Here is a 5787-nt window from a genome sequence, read left to right on the forward strand (position 1 = left end):
GGTAGCTAGAGTTTACATTGACGAAAACACAGGTGGCTGGAGTTTACAGTGACGAAAACACAGGTAGCTAGAGTTTACATTGATGAAAACACAGGTAGCTAGAGTTTACATTGACGAAAACACAGGTGGCTGGAGTTTACATTGACGAAAACACAGGTAGCTAGAGTTTACATTGATGAAAACACAGGTAGCTAGAGTTTACATTGACGAAAACACAGGTGGCTAGAGTTTACACTGACGAAAACACAGGTGGCTAGAGTTTACATTGATGAAAACACAGGTAGCTAGAGTTTACATTGATGAAAACACAGGTGGCTAGAGTTTACATTGACGAAAACACAGGTGGCTAGAGTTTACATTGACGAAAACACAGGTGGCTGGAGTTTACAGTGACGAAAACACAGGTGGCTAGAGTTTACATTGACGAAAACACAGGTGGCTAGAGTTTACAGTGACGAAAACACAGGTAGCTAGAGTTTATAGGCGTGTTGTGTGTGTTTATAATGCGTGTTAATTGTTGTTGTTATTATTATTATTATTATTATTATTATTATTATTATTATTATTATTATTTGGGGTGAAATAGTATTAAAAGGACGGCTTTTTTCAGCAATTTATTTATTTTTATCCAATTCTATTTCGAATTTATTTCTTACTCTTATTTTTTATTTTAAAATTTTATTGAATTTAAAATGTTATTGTTGTTGATGATTACAATAAAGACAGAAATTTTATCACATGCAATAAAGTAAACTATTTCTCACCTGAGCTTTCCACTTAACTCCATGTAATGCGAACTATTGATGTGTTTAGAGGTGAAAAGTCTTTATTTGAGTAATCGTTATTAAAAGGGGCGAGGTTAGGTTAGGTTTGGTTTGGTTAGGTTAGGTTGGTTGGAGTTGGGTTGGTTGGGATGAGTTGGAACGGTTGAAGTAAGGTTAGGTTAGGTTTGGTTTGAGTTGGGATTGGGTTTGGTTTGATTGGTTGGGTTTGGTTTGGTTGGAGTTGGGTTTGGTTGGGTTAGGTTTGGTTTGGTTGGGTTAGGTTAGGTTTGGTTGGGTTAGGTTGGTTGGGTTGGGTTGGGTTGGTTGGAGTGGGTTAGGTTGGGTTTGGTTTGGTTGGGTTGGGTTTGGTTTGGTTAGGTTTGGTTTGGTTGGGTTGGGTTTGGTTGGGTTGGGTTTGGTTGGGTTGGGTTAGGTTTGGTTGGGTTAGGTTGGTTGGGTTAGGTTGGTTAGGTGGGTTAGGTTGGGTTTGGTTAGGTTGGGTTTGGTTTGAGGTTTAGGTTAGGTTTGGTTGGGTTGGGTTTGGTTAGGTTAGGTTTGGTTTGGATTAGGTTAGGTTTGGTTTGGTTGGGATTGGGTTTGGTTGGAGTTAGGTTTGGTTTGAGTTGGGTTTGGTTTGGTTAGGTTAGGTTGGGTTTGGTTAGGTTAGGTTAGGTTTGGTTAGGTTAGGTTTGGTTAGGTTAGGTTTGGTTAGGTTAGGTTTGGTTAGGTTAGGTGTGGGGATTAATTTTTGTTGGTGGTTGGTGAACAATAATAATAATAATAATGCAGTGTTGATGTAATGATTCATATTAAATTTGTGTATGTATGTATGTATGTCTCTGTCTGTCTGTATGGTTCTCTGTCTGTCTGTGTTTTCCTGTCTGTCTGTCTGTCTATCTGTCTGTCTGTGTCTTCCTGTTTGTATTTGCCTGTGTCTTCTTGTTTGTCTGTCTATCTGTCTGTGTCTTCCTGTTTGTCTATTTGTCTGTCTGTGTCTTCCTGTTTATCTGTTTCTTCCTGTCTGTTTGTCTATCTGTTTGTTTCTTTCTGTCTGTCTGTCTATCTGTCTCTTTCAAGGCTTGTGTAATCTCCTCAAGATACAAAAATTTTATATGTGTAGTGATGGTCAGTGTTGACGCTCCCTTCCTCCCTCCCTCTCTCCCCCTCCCCTCCCTCCCCTCCTCCCCTCCCCTCTCTCCCCTCCCTCACCTAGGCTGGTGTTCTCTCCCTCTGGGACACCAAATGTTATGTATATGTTTACGCTTCCATCCCAATATAGCTGTGACCTGTACTGTACCTTCGACCCTCCTTCTGTTGTTGGTCGTGGAGGGGAGGGAGGAAAGAATGAGGAAGGTGGTGGAGTGGAGGGAGGGAAAGTCGAAGATGATGTTCGAGTAGAGGGAAGGGGTGATGAGGTGATTGTTGGAGTGGGCAAGGCAGGAGGAGTAGTGTTAGAGGGGTGGAGGGGTGATTGTTGGAGTGGAGGGAGGAGGAGTGGTGTTAGAGGTGGAGGGTGATAGTTGGAGAAGAGGAGGAAGGGTGGAGGTGATAGTTGGAGTAGAGGGAGGGAAGGGTGGAGGTAATTAGGTGGTTGATGGGTGACTGATGTGGGGTATTGATAGAGGGAGGGATTGAGGGGGTGGTGATGGAGGGAGTTGATTGATGGTGTGGGAAGATGGAGGAGAGATGGGGGGTATTTGATAGGATGGGGTGAGGAGGGGGGATGGAGGGGGGGAGGAAAGATAGGTAGGGTGAGGTGAGCAGGGTGGGGTGGAATGGAGGGAGGGAGGGTAAGGAGGAGGGAAGGGCAAAATGGGGATGTAGAGGAGGGGGGTAGGGGAAGTTAAAGAAGGGGAAGATAAAAGGGGGGAGGGAGGGAAGTGGCCGCGTGTTTCCGGGAGTGTGAGAGCAAATGACTCCTTTGATTGCTGCTTGTTATTGGTACTGATGTGTTTTTGTGTTGTTGCTGTTGTGTTGTTGGTGTTGTGATGTTGTTGCTGTTGTTATTGTATTGTTGTGTTGTATTTTGATGTTGTGTTGTGTGTTGTTGCTGTTGTGATATTGTGTTGTGATGTTGCAGCTGTTGTTGTGTTATGATATTTCTTGATATTTGGTGTTATATATATTGTGTTGTAATATTGTTGCTGTTGTAATGTGTTACTCTACTGTAGATAACATTTCACACCAAAAGATACACAAATAAAATAAAAGTTTATATACCAAAAATTTTTCATTAATTATTCTTGTCACGTAAATGTTGTTAACACCCAAAAATAAAAATTACCATTGAATTTCATATTAATTTTCGATCATTTTGTGTAACGTATATATTATTAATTTCGATTTTAACCAACTAATATTCTAATGAAGTTTTTTTTATACGAATAAGTTAAATTAATCATCAACATTCTAACATTCCAATCTACGCCCTGATCAGTGTTACCAGCCCTCGGGTGTGTGGGTTGAGGGTGTACTATTCAAGGGGGAAGTTGAGGTGTATATTTGGTGGGTGTTGGTATCTCTGACACACTGGGATAGGTCAGGTTCAAGGATGTTGGTCGGTGGGTGGGTGGGTCGGTGGGTGGGTGGGTGGTGGGCGGCTCACGACAGTCATTACCAACACGCTCGAAGTTTTGTTAAGGTTTGACTTGTTATATAAATAGTGATGTAAATTTCGTGGATTACATGAAGATCAGGTACCCCAGCTTGACTCACCTGTGGATTAATACCCCAGCTTAACTCACTTGTGGATTAATACCCCAGCTTGACTCACCTGTGGATTAATACCCCAGCTTAACTCACCTGTGGATTAATACCCCAGCTTAACTCACCTGTGGATTAATACCCCAACTAAATTCACCTGAAGTTTTGCCCCCCTCTTTAACCCACCTCAAGATTCGCCCCCTCCAGCTTAACCCACCTGAGGATTCGCCCCCCAAGTTTAACCCACCTGAGGATTCGCCCCCCAAGCTTAACGTACCTCAAGATTCGCTCCTTCTGCTTAACGCACTTCAAGCTTCGTCCCCAGCTTAACCCACTTCAAGCTTCGTCCCCCAGCTTGAACCACCTTAAGAGTATAACCACGCCGACGCTACCTAGGTGCTCAATCTTCATGTGATCCTATGTTAGATTAGGTGAGGTTGGGACAGATTATTTAAAGTTAGTATTACATTATGTTAGCATTAGTCTAGGTTAGGTTAGGTTAGGATAGGATAGGATAGGATAGAGTAAATTAACTTAGCGTTAGATTAGCGTTAGGTTAAGTTAGGTAAGATCAGATTAAATTAGATAAGAGTTAGGTTAAGTTAGGTTAGAGCAGATTAAGTTAGATAAGAGTTAGGTTAGAGCAGATTAAGTTAGATAAGAGTTAGGTTAGATCAGATTAAGTTAGATAAGAGTTAGGTTAAGTTAGGTTAGATCAGATTAAGTTAGATAAGAGTTAGGTTAAGTTAGGTTAGGTTGGAGGAGGTGAGATAAGGTGGTGTTCCTCCCAGCAACATAATGGTGAGGTCATGTTCAAGTCTGTCTCTCTGTTTGTCTCTGCGTATCCGGTTCCTGGCGTATCTCTTTATCCCCCTCCCTGTCTGTCTATCTGTCTGTCTTCGTTGTCAGTTTGATCAAGACTTATCTGTTTGTCTTACATTTTTATCTCTCAAGTCTCAGCTCAGCAAATGTTACTAATGAACGAACTATACTGAGAAATAGACAAGTTTATTATCTCTGTTTAATAATAATAATAATAATAATAAAAGTAATAATAATAAAAGTAATAATAATAATAATAATAATAAAAGTAATAATAATAATAATAATAATAATAAAAGTAATAATAATAATAATAATAATAATAATTTTGGTGTAAATCCGCTGACCCATTCTTGGGTTATTTTAGGGACAGCCTGGTAGAAGCGAGACAGACAGACAGACAGACAGACAGACAGACAGGCAGGCAGGCAGACAGACAGACAGACAGACAGGCAGACAGACAGACAGACAGGCAGACAGACAGACAGACAGACAGACAAAGACCAGAACCAAAAGACAATACCTCACACTTATGAACAGAATAAAAACAATGATAAAGACAAGGACAAATATTTGGTTAAGATTAGATGATTGTAACTGGTGACCAATCATGACTGAAGTGTAAAGGACAACACCACAAGAGTCAACACCACAAGAGTCAACACCACAAGAGTCAACACCACAAGAGTCAACACCACACAAGAGTCAACACCACACAAGAGTCAACACCACAAGAGTCAACACCACACAAGAGTCAACACCACAAGAGTCAACACCACACAAGAGTCTACACCACAAGAGTCAACACCACAAGAGTCAACACCACACAAGAGTCAACACCACAAGAGTCAACACCACAAGAGTCTTATCAATACAGAGTCACTTGTGGTTTATTGGTAGTTTTTTGTGATTGATTGTGTTAAGCTGTGGTTTTTTTGGCTTGATGGTCGAATTTGATAGTGTGTGTGTGTGTGTGTGTGTGTGTGTGTGTTAGTGTATACAGTATATATGGCAGGTGTGTACGTGTGTATGATATGTGCATGTGTAGTATTAGTGAATATGTGACTGTGTTTGTATGTGTGAAACAGGTGTGTAGGTCTGTAGTGTTGGTAAGTGAGTCATTGAGGCAGGTGTATGTATTAAGCGACTCACCCAATAGTCAGCAATGAGTCAGGACTACCCAGGTGTGTCTGCCAATGACCATCACTTTTTTTTTTTACACGTGGATGCTCGGCGTCTCCTCAGGGTCAGCGAGTCATTAACACCCTGGTGACATATCTGGCAGGTGAGGGAGGGAGGCGAGGAGAAGGGAGGGGTCAGCTTTTATTCCCTTCCCTCCCTTCCCTCCCTTCTCTTCCATTCTGTCCCTCCTCTTCCTTCCCTCCCCTTCTTTTTACCTTTGTCCCCCCTCTCCTATTTCCTCCTCCCCTCCCTTCTATCCCTGTCCCTCCTTTTCCCTTCCCCTTCACCCCTCCCCTCATGGTCCTCTCCCCTTCCC

Source organism: Homarus americanus, unplaced genomic scaffold, assembly GCF_018991925.1.
Source record: "Homarus americanus isolate GMGI-L3 unplaced genomic scaffold, GMGI_Hamer_2.0 scaffold51859, whole genome shotgun sequence".
In the NCBI taxonomy this organism is placed as follows: domain Eukaryota; kingdom Metazoa; phylum Arthropoda; class Malacostraca; order Decapoda; family Nephropidae; genus Homarus; species Homarus americanus.